The following is a 17,392-nucleotide window of genomic DNA, read 5'->3' as shown; positions in this document are numbered from 1 at the left end:
GGGGCCAGAGCCGGGGCCGGGCAGCCCGGGGAGCCGCCGGCGCCCCCGCTCTGGTGCAATGGTTGGGTCTGGCTCCCCGCATGCCGCACATTCCTCGGAGTAGCCAACCCCCTCCTCTGTTCTTTTTCCCCCTCGGTTCTTTCCTAAGCACCAGCGGCAGCTTTGCACCCCGGCTCGAAGCCCCTTTTAAGGGCGTCGCTTCGGGGACCACTCTGGCACCTGGATCTTCCCGGTCTTCTTCACCTTCAAACTAGGCCCCCCTCGCCACTCTTCAAGAAAAGGTGCGGACAATCACCCCTACTTCAGCGAACACACGACCCTCCCGTCAAACCTCTGCACATCTCCATCCCCCGATTCACACGCTAAAATTTTAGCAGAGGAAACAGTTCTCCACTCCCCAGCCCCTCACCCAAATACGATCGGTAAAGTTTTGTTATATTCCTAAGCCAGAGTTTACCAGCTTTCCTTCAAGATGATATCAAGGAACGAAAATCATTTAAGGGCATCGGTTTGGTAAACCTTTCTCCCTTAAAACTGGAACAGTGCAATCCTTCCTTATGTTATTATTAGATGCGACACAAATGTGTTCTCTTCGAAGGACACAGAAACTCGGCAAAAAAAGAGACAAAGGGAGGAGGGACTTCCCTTTGTTTCCCGATGTAAACGACCTAAGGCTTCTCAAGCTGTCCCTTTTCACGACCACCTTTCCGTGGACGTATGAAGCCCCGAACCTGTGCAGTGCAGAAGGCCTCCACGGCAGCCCGGACTGGCAGAGCCTGCGGTCTCTGGATAAGCCACTGGGACGGGCTTGCCATCCTTCAAATTGGCGTGTTCCACGGTGACTTTTACAGAATACTATCGCCGCAGTAAATATTACAGAGTTCTTCCTTGGTTTCTGGTCTCTTAATACCTTCCTGGAAAGGCTCATCTGCCATGATAATGAAAAATCCTAAGTTGTCTAAAAAGTGAAGGCGTATGCCTTCTGGCTTCCCTAAGGAAAACAGTGTCCCCTGTGGAAATGAAGTCTTCTGGCAAAGCTGTGGCCATTCAAAGGCTTTTCTAGCTGGGAGGAACTGGAAAAAATATTCATCCTAGATATCCTGCTGGTGACTTAGTGAACCCCTTCCATATTCAGGCTCTTCCAACATTCCGCAGCCAGATAACTGGAAAGCCTCACCTATTAAAAATAACCGTATAAAACACACATGTAATTCCGAATTCTTTTCATTAAAAAAAAAAAAAAAAGCAAAGTAACTTATTCCGGGCACCGTGCTAGGTGCACAATGGACGAGTAAGAACTTGCCAGGCAAAATTCACGTAAAAATCTGTCCTTTAAAGTGATTAAATATCAAACACAGTATAATGAGCATTCATTGAAAGTTGGTGTATCTGCTGGAACTATTTTCTGCTAGAAAACTGTTTTGACTGCCCTTTTGCTGTCTCCTCTCACTAGGACCCTTTACTGCAAGTTATCAAGCACGGTTATAAAATAGAAGACGCTCATCAGAATGTTCAAGCCATAGGTGCCTTTCTCTGAGAACTTACTGCTCAACACCCCAGCAGCTCAGACCTGTCATCTGTGCATCTATGGAAAAAATTCCCTGTACGACCTCAGTTGTCAAGAGTGGTCTCTTAGGAAACCACAATGTAAACCACAAAAGAACAGCACCGATTAATTTTTCTATGGCTGTACTCTAAGGTCATGATATTTTGGACGCTGTGCAATCCAGAATGCTAAAATTTGATTGGATACACTCTGCAATAGTTTTATGGGGATAAGAAAAGTTTTTAAGTGATGATGAAATTTAAAGTAGAAAACTAAAAGAATTCTAATACTAAATACTAAGATATACTAAGAATACTAAAAGAATATTAAAAAGACTCTAAGGCTAGAGAAGGATATCTAAAAGCCAACAAGATGTATGTTCTGTAATGGTGAATGACATAAAAGGACAGAATATAAGGCATATATATTTAAAAAAACAATGCCCACCGGGGTTCAAAAGTTCCAAACTTAAGTAGGTGCTGTGTTCTTAAGCAAGTAAAGCATTACAAAGAGATAAGATAGTCTACCCTCAACAAAATATAAAATGTAATGAAGTCACTCAAACACAAAGAATGCAACGTAAGGAAAAAAACGTAACTATGAGACCCTGTATATAACATACACACTCAATTATTGATTATTCATAAGTGCTTTGTTGTAAGAGTGATTACAGGGACAGATCCCAGTGAAGTTCATCTGAAAACGTTTCTCAGCCTTTGAAACAAATACGTTCTAACACAGAGAAAGTAAGAAAACAGTCCAGAGAGACCCAAGTTATCATGGTAAAAACAGGGCTTTGGAAGAACCTGTCCTAGAGATGTTCATCCTCTTTTTTTTTGAGATGAAGTCTCACTCAGTCACCAGGCTGGAGTGCAGTGGCGCAATCTCGGCTCAATGCAACCTCTGCCTCTCGAGTTCAAGTGATTCTCCTGCCTCAGCCTCCTGAGTAGCTGGGCCTACAGGCATGCGCCACCACACCCGGCTAATTTTTGTATTTTTAGTAGAGACAATGTTTTACCATGTTGGCCAGGATGGTCTCCATCTCTTGACCTCGTGATCTGCCTCCCACCTCGGCCTCCCAAAGTGCTGGGATTACAGGCCTGAGCCACTGCACCTGGCTGATGCTCATCCTCTTTCAAGGGAAGCAGACTTTGCTGCCTGGGCTGTCCTATGTCTTCCTCCCTCACCTCACTCAGCTGGTAGGTAAAGAAGCTGTGGGAATCTGATCCAAGGGCAACCGACAGGCCTGTGACCTATGACCGGGCTGGGACTGAAAAAATGAGCAGGACCAATCCAATACTCACCCTTGGGGATTTGATTCAGAAAACTCCAGTGACTGAACCAGTTACTAAGGGGGCAGAAACTGCAAGAGTGCCAGGGGTAGAGCTGAGGCCACAACAAGCCAAAACCATATGCAAGCCAAGGTTATGAGGAAGCAGAAACTATGAGTAAACAGGAAGCTTACTGGCAGCGGGCAGAGAGTATAGCATGCCAGGAATGGGTGAGCACTTGGCCGTGAAATGATGGAGGGGGCTGCAGTCCCTAGAGTTGCTTTGGCTCTTAAGACTCACAACAGCCCCTCCACTTGTGTACTTAAAACACCCTTCCTTCTTCAGAGAGCTTAAAGGAATCTGGACTTTGCAATCCAAGGAACAGAATTAAAGCAGATCCAAGCAGATCTGGGTCCATATTTCAGCTTCCCACTTGTGCTCTGGGCAAGTTTGCTAACCTCTCTGAGTGCCAGACTCCTCACAACATTGTCTTAAGTACAGTACATGAACAAAAGTGTCAAACTCAATAAATGGCAGTTGTTGTTATTGTTTTTCCAGGTTTTATCATGGTGGTGTGTAGATTTAAATGGTTGCACTGTGCAAATAACTGATGCTGAACATCAAAGAACAGGAGCAAGGGTAAAGCAAGAATGAATGACAAGCAAATTTAGGCAAGGGGAGGTCATTTTTTTAAAAACTGTTAAATGGCTGAATGAATATGCTTTCTAAGGTTCTGTATGCTGCAGATTTAACTTTAAAAGGAAAACAAAAGTCTAGAAAAAGGTCTGTTTCAAGAACCTAGGTGCACTGAAGTTTTTCTTCATCTGTTTTTGTCCAGTTTCCTTCAAAGAAGTTATGTGTTGGAGAAGAGCCATTTTTGAATGAATAGGAAGACTGTGAGCAGTATCAGAGATCATAAGCCAGGAGGTATATCCCAACTAGGATAATAAGGATGGAGCCACCAGTACACGCAGAAGCCTGCAATCTGAAATAGGAGATGACACACATAGGTAATAATGCCTTCTGCCACTTAAAAGAGCTCATCTACCTGAAATTTGAGAATTAAATTTGAAACACATTTGTCCCAAAGCAACAATTTTAAAATGAAATTTTCATTTTTAAACTTTTCACATCTCATTTAACTTTCACAACAACCTTTGAGGTTGGAAGGGTTATAAGCCTCAATGCACAGATGAAAGAAATAAAGTTAAGGCTGGATGACCTATCCACAAAACTAGTAAGCAAGTAGCAAACTAGGGTTAAAATCTAGACCTGGCTAGGGTTAAAAGATTTACTAAGTCTTGTGCTCTCTAAACTCTGTAATGCTCCATCTCAAAAAAAAGCCTTATAGATAATGCTTCAATTCCTAGGTGAGTACTTGTAAACCATAGAGCACCCGAATTGCTTGCTGTACACTAATAATGCAAGGCATTAAGTGATAAGTGCCAGGCAAGTGTTCTAGACAATCGTGTGCTATGGGAGTCCACAGCAGGGAGAGATCAATACAGAATATAACATGGGCGTGGGAAGCTCAACTGTATAAATGTTTTGTTTGAAAGATACTCAGAAAGAAGCATTGTGCAGATGATCAGAAAAACAGAACTACAGATAGAAGGCTGGCATGAGAGAGAATGCAGACTTGGGGTAATCACTGCTGAAATCATTGCTAATTGATGAACTTCCTAAAAGGGGCAGGTGAGGAGTCCTAAGGGACCCGACACCCTAATACACATATTACTGAGCCCCACATAAAAGAGAAGGCTTTGAATGAAATTACTACAAAGAAAGTATGGTGGCGAAGCTAAACTTTGAAAGAAGGGGAAAAAAATGGGGGCAGAGAAGATGTCCAGTGAGATAAGAATAGAAGACCTCTATCAAGAAAAGAACTGACCTACAGCAGGTTCTATCCCTCTATTGCTGCTGAACCATTTCAAGCACCCATTTTTATTTGGGTTAAATTGAATGGTGAAAGGAATTAAGAGGAAAAATTCATTCAACACTATATCAGACTGCAACCTTTAATGCATAAAATATAGCCACACAGTATAGGTTAGTATATGCAGTTCACACCAAAAAAACTATTTACATTTGAGAGTCTATGTATAAGAGCTCACAAAGCCTCTGGCTCACAGCAAAACAGAAGAAAAAAAAAAAGAAAAAATATGGGGTCAGCAGATTCTTCAAATTTCTGTTCTTTCCTGGTACAAAATAGAGTTGATAAAGTACCCTGTTTCTAAAGTAGCAGCAACATTTTCTATTATTTACTATTTTGCTTTTTAAAAAATCTGCAATTCTTATTCCAGACTTAAAAGTTCCCTAGACATGTATAAAAGTACATGTGTATAAAGCTGAAACCACTGTAATAAAATAAAGCTATAGCTATAATCCTAGAAGGTATAGAGAACAATATAAACATAGCCATATTCTGATGAGTCCTACCAGAAGCCATAGTCTGTTTATTCTGTCCTGGTTAACAAAACGGAATAAATGAGTTTTGTCCCACTGCTACTTCTCTGCATGTAGTATTAAATAATAATAGCTGTCATTTACTGAGTAACTACTATATTCCAGGCACTTTCCTAGCGCATTGCATACACACCCCAGGACAGAAGAATGACTATCCCATTTTACCAAAGAGAAAATTGAGTAACTTGCCCCAGGTCACAGATCCAATACATAGTAGAGTTGGGGTTTGATCTTGGGTCTCTTTGACTCCAGAGTCCCCTGTCTCCAATAATATTAATAATGGTTATTATTACCATTAGCTATGGGTCAAGTCCAAACCCCACAGAGAAAAACTTACATGGTATTAAGAGTCACAGCTTGGGCATCAGAGCACCTGACCCTGAATCTTGGTTCACCATTTACCATCTGTGTGACACGGGCAAGGCACTTATCCCTTCTAGAAGCCTCCATTTGCTCAGTTGTAAAAGCATATGGATTTACATTGAATTTCCATTCCACTGAATATAAATGCAAACTTTCAAATATTTGAATATATTGTGAATAGTACAGGTATATATTCAGCCCCAACCTAGCATCTAAATCTCATTTCACTGATGGTTGCTAAGGTGCAACTCTTCTCTTTAAACCAGTTTTTTTTTTTTTTTTTTTTCCTGGAATCATTGGTAGGACAGAGTTGGGAGAGAAGCAGAAAAATTTATCTTCTGGGATATTGTAGGATAGCTGAGATAGTGGTTAGGTGAAAGTTATTTGCAGAATCCTGAACTGGAACCAAGTTTTATTTTCCCTTAAAAAAGGGTGAGAGACCATATTAGATATTAGCTATGTTATGAGATTCACAGAGGCTTATTTTAAGTCAACTAAAATCTTAACCACCATTTACAACATCTCTCTATGAAGAAACATCCTCCAAATTTGAAACAAATAACTTACAAACATTTTGGGATCTAATCTGTTCATAAAATAGTTATTGCTCTACTCTTGCATGATAGTTAATAAAAATTCAAAGCTGACAGCAATTTTTGGTATAAGGATTATCTATTAGTTTCTGTCCCTAAGTTTTTATATTAAAAAAAGTGATTTAGTTAGCTAGCCCAACTAACCTGGGAGGTTGAGGCTGCAGTGAGCCGAGATCGCACCACTGCACTCCAGCCTGGGAGACAGAGCAAGACCTGTCTAAACCAAAAAAAAAAAAAAAAAAAGATCTGTAAAAACAGGTACATGGAGTCATATCCTTTTCAAAAATACAACATCTGAATAAAAGGCTATTTAAGTTAAAAATTCAAGATTTTGCTTTGGTTTAAACAACAGTGAATTTGTAGCTATAGATCAAATTCCATAACAAAATAAGTAAACTGCTTGGGGTACCAAGACAAAAAGAAGGTCCATTTTTTATATATTGTGAATGGCTGTTTTCCTAAATTGACTGGACAATGTCTCAATTTTCTATACTCTGATTGTGAAAATCTGGTATGGAGCTGTTATTCTCCATGCCTATTGTAAGCCTATGAAAATGTAAGTGCTTATTTTCAGAATATTTCGAGATAATGCAATGAATTTTCCATGAATTATAGTAAAACTCATAAACTATGACTAGTAAAACTCATAAATTTACCTAGAAAGATATTACTAGGTAATCTCTGAAATTACAGTAGTAGAGCTGGAGTTTGATCTGGGGTCTCTCTGACTCCAAAGAGATGGAAGTAACATCATAACCTATGTATGTTAGCAAACTGTGGGGTAAAAGACAAGAGATGAGGTGAGGAAGGAGGGAAGAGTGTGCTGGGAAAATTTCTAATCACATCCACCTCTTGCCATAGGACCTGGGAAGAGATAGAAAGTACTTGGAAATTAAAAAAAAAAAAAAAATTGTGGAAAACTGGAGCCAAAATCTTTATATCATGGGAAACAAAATTAATTTGAACCTGGAATGACCATGTCCTTCACATGAGTAAAAATCCAACTTTAACAGCAAACTGTACCAGGGAAAACAAAACCTTCATGTAAGCTAAGAATGGCAAAAGGTTATTTAATAAGAAATTCCTAATTAGCTGTAGGGAGAGGGTGCATAACCAATGTCTATCCAAAACCTAGGATGGATAGCACAAGTAAGGTTTTAAACCATTCAAAACACAGAAGGAGAGAAACAGTAAGTTTCCTTTCTCTTCAGTTGCTAAAATTACCATTAAATTAGGTCTATTTCACTTGAAGAGGAGGATGCTAGAATAATTAATGACGTCCTTTATGTAAATGAGAATGTTGAAAAGCCTTTCATTCTCCACTGAATTATAAAGGTTCAAACAAGAAGATATAGAATTACAAATGAATTTCTATTCAGTTGAATATGTATGAAGGCAAAGTTTCCAACATCAGGATATATAGTTAAGAGTACTGAAACAGGATATTTAAAGAGCTTATAAAAATTCCTCACCCTGAGTGTCTTTAAGAATGACTAGTTCTGGGTTATCTAGTATGTTTAACACATGGGGTGAACTGATGACAGACCTGTGGCAAATTGATACTCCCCAAGCAAAGAGAAGGCAAATGAGGAAATTCCGATGTTGCCATGACAATGTGACTGATCATGACATCAGCGATTCCTAATTCCAAACTGTAAAGAACACTCCCAGAACGCTGACAACATATTAGATATTCCCAGAACCACCCTTCCTTCACCTCCCAATCTAATGTCTGATCTAGTGGCAAATACAATGTTTCAAACAAGGCATTATTATTAAGTGTTAAAATCCAGTTAGACCCTTTTAAACTTGAGAAAGTGCCAGAATAAGCAGATAACTTCTGAAGACATTTACATTTTTGGGGGTTATTTACATTTTTCACATGTATAGACATAATAAATTCATAAAAATGTTACAATTTATAAAATGCTTCATTATGCATTATCTCATTAAAGTCTAGGGGAAGGAGGCAGGACAGGTATTATTACCACCTGCCCCCGCCCCGCCACCACTGCCCACCTTTTTTTGAACAGGTAGATACCCTCAGGTCAGTCAGGCAACTTGCCCTCTGACATGAAGCCCTAGAAATATAGAATTTCAGAGGTGGAAAGAATTATTAAAGGCCAGTCCTTGTAATTGCTATACAGTAATCATTCAATAAATCTGTCAGCAATTGAATGAATGCTACTGTCTCTCCCTGGACACCTTGGCCAATAATAAATTCATTCCATCTATTCATATTCAGCTATATCTACTAGAAAACTTTGTTAAACAGCCTTGAAATCTGAAACCATCCATCATAGGTCTACCACAGGACTAGAATCGGTGTCTTCTATAGATTGTATAGTGCTTTTTCTCTGTATTCTGTACTGGTCAACTTATAAAAGTGCGAGCTAAGTTATCTTTTCTTGAGCTTTAAGAATCTTATAAGATTGCTTAGACAGTCTGTAAATCTCTAACGATTTAACTTAACCTAGTGTCCTGCACATAGTATGTTTTGTTGCAGGCATGAATGGATAAGGTAAAAGTTTTCTTGCATGCGCACGTGCGCACACATACACACACAGAGCACAGAAATATTTTTCACCTTCTTTTCAAAACCATGAATATCTGAGCTAAAAAGAGTTGAATGTAAAAAATGTAGTGATGTAGTGATCAAATAAGAAAGAATATGCTTTATAAACTACATAGTGAATTTGCATCCTAATCTTTAGAGGTTACTTAAGATCGTAGAGACTGTAAATAAATGTTGCATTTTGCAACTGTATGTGATTTACTTATTCAAGAAATGAGATTCTATGATCAAATAGTTTCTCTTGACTTCAACCATTAATTGTCAGAATAAATCTTCTCACTTTATTTTTTGGGTAAAAGAGAAGTATCACAGTCATCTCTCTGCAATCAGTGTCCTACAAATATTCAGATATAAACCATATGTCATGCAATCTAAGATGCCACTGATTGTGAGCTGCCTGAAAATTACTGAGATGTTAATTGACATTTGAAAAAAGTGGACTACAGTAATTAAAAGACATCATAACTTACTGCATTTCAACTGCAGAGATGTTGAAATGTAAAAAAGGTAGGAGTCTTAGAATCTATAAAGTATGGCATACAAGAACATGAATACACAGCATGCAAATGCACATCCATGTCCTTTTTATTCATAACCTTGGCTTTAGAAATATATTTGTCGGCCGGGCGCGGTGGCTCAAGCCTGTAATCCCAGCACTTTGGGAGGCCGAGACGGGTGGATCACGAGGTCAGGAGATCAAGACCATCCTGGATAACACAGTGAAACCCCGTCTCTACTAAAAAATACAAAAAACTAGCCGGGCGAGGTGGCGGGTGCCTGTAGTCCCAGCTACTCGGGAGGCTGAGGCAGGAGAATGGCGTAAACCCGGGAGGCGGAGCTTGCAGTGAGCTGAGATCTGGCCACTGCACTCCAGCCTGGGCGATAGAGCGAGACTCCGTCTCAAAAAAAAAAAAAAAAAAAAGAAATATATTTGTCAAACACTCATTTTTAACCTTCCTAAGAAGAACACAGAGCTAATAAGTTTTTACAAGTAAATGACTCATATGCTCAGTTTTTTCAAGGAGATCTGACAGTGCGTCTTACAAGTAGTGGGCACAGTCTGCATGCATCAGAATGAGAAACTTTACCCTAATCTCACAAAGACATCCATCACAAAGGAACAAGCTGAGCTGTCTGCTTCCCTCCTCAGCTCTCTCTCCACAATCACGTCATTCTACTTAAAGTGTTTTTACATGTACAGTGTATTTATATAATAAGAAAGAAAGATGAAAGGGAGATGAACCTAAATCTATAGATATTTATCAGATTTCACCACTGTACACTTCTTGCTGTTACTGCTTTAAACTGTCAGTTGCAAACATAACTTGAGAACATGAATCCTGGACTGTTACTTCTTTGGCAAGTTTTAGTCAAATGCGTGCATATACACACACACACATACACTCCAAAGATCAGTCATCAGTACTGTTCTGGCACACGGCATCAATTCCAACCAACGAGCCTCACAAATTTCCACCCTTTTACAGTACCGGGAGTGCCAGTTCTCAATCTTCCTGGGGCTTCAGATTGGAAAAGTAATTTTTACATAGATCAGGTAAATCAGATAAAAAGACATATATCTGAAATGATTATCACAGTCCTTAAAATTAATATGAAATTACAAAGTGAATCAAAAGCAATAACTTAACAGTTAAGGTGACCCAGTTATAGGAAAAGATGTAAATGATCCACATTTGGAACAACAACTATTAGGATCTGATACTTCATATCTGTTCAGGAACTGACTAGTTCCTTGCATTTCTTCTTCTTCCATATGCAGCATTCCTTTTAGTCACTTAATTGCTGGTGTGATGATAAAACCAACATGAAAAACTGAAACAAACTGGCCAATTTATGTATTGACTACAGGTTGATTAACCTGAGGCTTGGGGATTGTCTATTAATTTCATTTATCTGTAATGTTCCGCTTGTTAGAAAAGAAAATTATAACTGATCTCACCTTGAAAGTCATCTAATAAGAATTATTAACATACCAAACTACTGATATACCCAAGCCTCTAACACAGCGCTTGGCACATATTAACTGTTTGAATATTGGTTCATGAATGTTGGAATGAATGAATAAGCAATATATTAAAAATGTATGCAAGTCCTATTCAAATAGATGTTATTATTCTATAAAGTTAAAACAAGCTTATGACTTTGAAATATTTAAGAAATACTTAAGTAGGTTTGGAAATGATTCACTGTTATCTTGGGTGAGATAATTAACCATGGTTAATTCGGTGATAAACTTTACATTCTAATTTACTAGCCAAACTTCCTCTATATTAAAGAATATCATGTTAAGTTCTGTAATTTGTAATTTCTTGATTGATTTGAAAATATATTCTATTTTGGGGTAGTTCTTTTAAGAAGTCTTAGAATTCACTTAAGCTATTTGCTATGAACATTATTAAATATATCAAGCTAAAAAATATTGCAAATCACTATAGGAACTGTTTTCCCCTCTTTCTATGCCCGTCTGACCCTTTATTTTAAAAATGAATCATAATTTAAGTTTTTAGTGACTGACAGATTTTTAAAGTAGGTATATAAACTCTTTAAAAAAATTAATTTGTTTTAGTCCCATGTCTACTCCCAGGTGCATAAACTCTTGTAGTTCAAAATCATATCATTTGTTTCATTCTATCATTTAACATTTAAAAGGTTATATCAGTAAATAAGAATGGACAAAGTGCTGGTAATTGCTGAAGTTTTTCTTTCCACCTTATTGTGTGTTTGAAAATGTCTGCAATTCAAGTATTTTTAGTGGATGTCAGTGTACTGAAAGACTTGTGAGGTTGATTCAGAGGATCTGAGACAACCAAGGTAAACTGGTTCTTGCTGCCAGAGCACCTAGGAAGTGACTACATAGCCGGTTATAAGTTTTCTTTTAAATAACTACTTTATCTGCCCATTTTACCTTTTTCTCATGAATCTCTCCTAAAAAAGGAAATGGGGAAACACAAACATTTAAAAAGTTGAAATATGAGACTACAGTCTGGGTAGTATGAAGGTTATAGTAAACCCATTGAGAAATGCTGCAAATCTGAGTGATGAAACAGATAGGAGGCTGCTAATTTCTACACTTGACAGTGAAAATACATGATTTTTAAATTAGCAGCTTAGCTGTGATTCAAACTGACTCTCTTCTCTTTCTCCATATCTTTTATGGAGTTTTCTCGAGCTTGAACTGCTGGAACTCTTCTGTTTTTCCCTCTGACTGGTCCTTATTTACTCCAAGTTGTTGTGTAGCCTGTTTCCAAAATAATTTTTTTCTGGCCTCTTTGGCTGTATCACTCTACTTCCTAAAACTCCCACATCAAATGCAAATTTCTGAACAGCACTTGTAAAGCTCTCCACTTTCTAACTCCCTTGTCCCTTTACCTCTATTTCCAGCTACTATTTGTGTCTTGGCTGCCCATGAACTCACTCTTCTCTGGCTCCGAGCTTTGCCAGGAAACAGCCTCTGTTTTTCCATCAGCCAAACCACACTCATCCCTCCGTTTACTCTGTTGAAATCATGGCTTATGGTCTACCCCCTCTGAGTTTTTCCTACTCCCATCTATTTTCCAAGACCTCTTGCTACATTTTCTAAGGACGGTATTAAATGCCTAAATTAGGCCAACTCAGTGTCTTTACATTATAAACTCCTCTATTGAAGATATAATCACGGCCAAGATTTACCACATACTCCCCATATGTACTCTATTGAAATGCAGCCTGCAAGAGTCAGCAAGTACCCATTGACCTGGCTTCACTGTCAATGAGTAGTTCTCGGCCTCCTTTCTAGTCCAGCTCACCTGAGGATTATGATATGTTCCCCTCAGTCACCATGGCTCACTTCTACATGATTCTGAGCCAGAAATTATGAGGACACGTGCTCCCAATTTTACTGAAAATTGTTGTTACAAAAAATGAACCAGAACATGGTCACAGGAACACAGAAAAGATAAGGATTAACCTCAGTACCCCCTACAACTTTCTCTGCTATAAAAAAAAGTTTTGCTGTCAGATACATAAAAATTATAGCCTCTTGAGCTAAGAAGGTTTGGAAATGATTCACTGTTATCTTGGGTGAGCATTTATTTATTAAAACCCAAGATGGTACCACGATGTATTTTAGAATGACTAAAGCAATCAAGAATTACTTTCCCCGGATGGCACCACTTCTGTTGAAACTCCAGTGGTTGACCGTTCCGTCTTCCCCACACCAAGAGCCACCTGTCTCTTCCTTTTCCTCTTCAAGGTAAAGCAGCACAGCCTTTGAGATTCACTCTAACTCATTCTGTCTGCTGTCATTTATAGTATTGAGTAGTGGACAACGAATGGGCTTTCAAGAAGAACTACTGTGTCCAAAAGACAGTTCTACTATCTGTTAGCCACCTTCACCTAACTCTACTGTTCATTTGTAAAAAGCAGAAAGACAACAATATCTTCCCCACAGAGTTTTTGCAGGAAACAAAGCAGACACTTCAGTTTGTTAAATGACAAAGACATTTATTATCATTTATTTACCTTCTTCTAATGCCCACCTTTTTCAGATAAATGTAGCATATAGCTAAGCACTCTTCCTGGGTGATGTCATTTCATCTAAACCTAAGCCTTGAGTTTAGGGGGCCGTGAGTAAGCCTGACAGTTCCACTTCAAGAAAATCTACACATCCACTTTCTTTCATTGACTGACATCACTGTGTATCATCAAGTTCTGTAATTCAGATTCTTCCATCTAGTCTGTACTCTTGTTCACAAAAATTAAAGCATTAGACATTTTAATTGTGCCAGACATTGTTTTAAGTATTTTACAGCCATTATTCCATCAATCCCCGCACCACACTATTATTCTCATTTTCAGATGTGGAAATGTAAGTTTCTCCCTCATTCTCTTTATTCTCGCATCCTCTGCTCTGTGAGGTCACCATCACCACCAGCACCCACCCCCAACAACTGCCCCCGCCCCACCACATTTAATTTACTTAACAAACCTAAACTGCCAGTCAGCGAACTCAAGTTTGTTATTTCTAGTGCCTGGTATTCATAGCCTTTTCATCCTGTCTTTAAAATAAGCATTTTTCACCAGATTTTTCTATTCCTCTCCTGAGTTACTCACAACCTCCCAGGTAAATCATACTATGCTCAAAACTCAATTTTAGTTATACCTTTACTGCTGTATAGCACCCATTTTACTCATTTGCAAGTGGCTCCCTACCCCATCGCAAACAGAATTCCAAACCTTTTAGTTTTTTTCTCAAATTCCTAATCCTACCCCTACAATGATACGGTAGAGATCATTCATTATTTACATGAAATTCCCTCAGTTATCTCTCAAATACACATCTATACTTTTGCATCTCTTCTTGGCATTCTTCTCTGTCCTAGCTAGATAGCTTCTCTGTGTTCAAGATTTAGGTTTCCATTTGCATCCTTGAGTTCTGAAATTCTTTATAACATACCCTCACTTGACTTTCCCCAGCCCAACTTCTATACCAGTTTGATTGCTTGCTTTTCTTTTTCTTTTCTTTCTTTCAATTTTTCTTGGCAACTTAATATATTTTTTACTATAAAAGTTATACATTAATATATTTTCCTTTTAAAAATGTGAACAGCAGATGCAATGGCATTTTTCCAGTAAACTAAATTGCTCAAGTCTTCTCTATTCTAAAAAAAAAAAAAAAAGGTGGGCGGGGACGGAAATGATTCCCTTGCTTCTTATGCTACTTTATTCCTTCTCTCTTTAACTGCTGGAGTTCTTGAAAGACTGTCGGTCAGTGGACGTTTGCACTTCATTGCCCATTGCAAATACAGACCACTGTAACTTGGCTTCTGACTCCCACTTGTCCCCACACAACATGATGTAGTTTTGTGATGGCGCCAGCCACTCACCTTCATGTAATTCCAAGTTGTCTACTCTATTGGGGTCCTCCTTTACCCTCTTTTTTGCTCTGCTCCAGGTTCTTTTCCACATATGATCTCACCCACAACTAACACTTCAGTAACACCGGTGAACGAAAGAATACCACAGCGAGAGCTCCAATCTTGGCTCTTCTCTTGGGATCTAGACCCCTGGTTCAAATTTCCTTGAGGTCCTGTGTCCCCCGGTTGGCCTGCACTACTCTCTCTGATGTCACCACTGAAACAGGTGTGCCACCCACTAAGGCCGTTTGTTTGTACTTTGGTTTTATCTATCAGTCCATTTCACTGGAGGGCAAACTCATCCAGAGCAACCGGTCTACCTCAATGCCTTGTACAATGTTGCAACTCCAGAAACAAAAGTAATTTAAAATTTATTGACTTGAAAGTTCAAGAAAAAAAAGTGCCATTTCTTTTTTTTTTTTTCTTTTCTTTTTTTTTTTTTTTGAGACAGAGTCTCCCTGTCACCCAGGATGGAGTGCAGTGGCACAATCTTGGCTCACTGTAACCTCCACCACTTGGGTTCAAGTGATTCTCCTGCCTCAGCCTCCCGAGTAGCTGGGATTATAGGCACCCACCACCATGCCCTGGCTACTTTTTGTATTTTTAGCAGAGACAGGTTTCACCATGTTGGCCAGGCTGATTTCAAACTCCTGACCTCAAATGATCCACCCATCTCAGCCTCCCAAAGTGCTGGGATTATAGGCATGAGCCACCACACCCAGCCAAGTATCATTTCATAAAATTAAGAATTTCAGCCAGAGGTGAGAGATTGGGGGAAAAAAGAAAAAGAAAAACAGAAAGACGTCTCATACTCATCAGCATCCTTATTGTCTGTTTTGTCTGGTTTTCACTCAGAAAGCCTTTAGAATCTGAGAAGTACGTTTTCTCTCATGAGTGAAAATGCTCTCAAATGCATTTGGGACTGCTGGTCATTTCCAAAGTGCCGGGGAATGAAGCCCCATTAAATGGCCACTTCTGGATATTCATGCTATAACCGGGAAGCTGAGCAACTGAATTTTAAACTGCTGTTTGGGTTCTTCTTCAACCCAACATTCAGTTAAAAACTTTATATGATTTAAAAAATACATATTTGGGTCTGCTTATGTCTACTGTTTATTCACTCACAAATGACTATATAAATAGCAGAAATTAGGAAAGATTTTACAGAATGTTTATAACCTTTCATATTAAAAAAAATAAAAGGAAGCAAAGGGATGAAGAATTGAGAACTCTTTCCTGATATTTATTTTTGTACCCTGGGCAACTGAAAGCTAGGGGTAAAAATGAGCAGCAATAGGAAGGTGAGAGATTTAAAAATCAAACTTTTTTAAAAAAAAGATTGCCTTAAAAATAATCAGGAATTCATCATCTATTCACAGGTAAATTATTAAGATTAAGATCTGAAGGATTAAAAAAAATAGTCTTCAGACCATTATTAGACCTTAATTTTGACTCCTAAATGGAATATGGTCAATAAAAAATGACTGCGTCCCCTCTTGAAGTCTTAAGTTAAATTATCATCTCCATTCCTGCCAGTGTGGCTGCTTAAATGGGGCAATGTGAAGTGAGAGCATTTAAAAGCACTATTCTTTATAGGGTAGTCCAGACTCTCAAGTTTAACTGTATACACTTGTTCAGTGTCTCTGTAAATAAATAATTTCTTACTACTATTACAGTGAATCCTTTTTAACCTAAAGAGAGATGACTAGGTTAAATTTTTCAAAATAACATTTGTCTTCCAGCTGCCTTTTAATTAATTGATATCTTCTTAGCTCCTTTAAAGGCTAACTAAAAGAAAACACAAAACGCTTACTTTTTATAATTCCCTAACAATGTTCCTCATCTATTCATTCAGTCAGTGTTTAGCGGGAGCCTAAAACCGCTGGGTACTGTGCATAGAGAAGGAGGCCATATATAAGGTAGCTGAGGGGCCATGAGTAAGCAATGCTGGGAGGAAGGAGAAGCAATGAGGCAGAGGAATCATCACTTGGAAAGTGAATCACAGGACAGTGAGACCCAGAGAGTAGAATGATAGTAGACAGTAAGAAGCAAAGCAGCCAGACTCTAACCCAGCTAAACAAAGAACAACCAAGTGGCAGAAACGGCAGAAACTCAAGAGGAAAAATTCAAAACTCCTGCTCTTGATTTTTTGCCTTGAATGGAAAACTGTCATCCAACTGGTCTCCATAGGCCCACCTAGGAGGCTGCTTTCTCGGGTTCTGTTGAGATCGGGTTTCATAATTGAGATTCTTATTCCCTTCTATATTCTTAGAACAATTCCACCTCATTACTTAACACAAACAGTAATGGGTCTCTATTACTGTGCTTGCAACCAGAAGTATCTTGCTAAACAAATACTAATAAAATTGTGCAAGAAACTGCTTCTTGTAAGTTAGTACTTAGCAATAGCAAGTCCACTTAAGAAGGAAATAATTTAATGTCAGGCAGCACCACCTACTCATTTAAGGCAAGTTATTAAATTATTTCAATTTCTTTCAAAATGCTTATATTAAGAAAAATTTGCAGTCCTTGCACTTCCATGATTGGCAGGCACCACATTCATTGTATCATCCCAATTAAAGTGTTGCCTGGTGTCCAAACAAAAGAAAGGGAGAAAGAGAGACAGAAGAGAGAAGGGAGGGAGGGAGGGAGGGAGGGAGGGA

At 38.7% G+C, this 17,392-nt stretch overlaps 1 protein-coding gene across 6 annotated transcripts in view; it reads right to left on the bottom strand.

The window, feature by feature from the left end:
• Positions 1 to 17,392, bottom strand: part of RBMS1 (RNA binding motif, single stranded interacting protein 1) — a 216,756-nt gene that overhangs the window by 135,399 nt on the left and 63,965 nt on the right. The window contains exon 1 of one of the 6 annotated variants that reach the window (XM_011947113.1): positions 458 to 555. The exons of the other annotated variants lie outside the window; for them this stretch is intronic. The gene's annotated coding sequence lies outside the window, so the exon portion shown is untranslated. Of the gene's footprint in view, positions 1 to 457; positions 556 to 17,392 lie in introns of those variants that run through there. 6 annotated transcript variants of the gene reach the window in all.

Source organism: Colobus angolensis, unplaced genomic scaffold, assembly GCF_000951035.1.
Source record: "Colobus angolensis palliatus isolate OR3802 unplaced genomic scaffold, Cang.pa_1.0 Scaffold259, whole genome shotgun sequence".
Taxonomy (NCBI): Eukaryota; Metazoa; Chordata; class Mammalia; order Primates; family Cercopithecidae; genus Colobus; species Colobus angolensis.
Note: the sequence above shows the minus strand (reverse complement) of the source record. Positions and strands in the feature narration are given on the sequence as shown.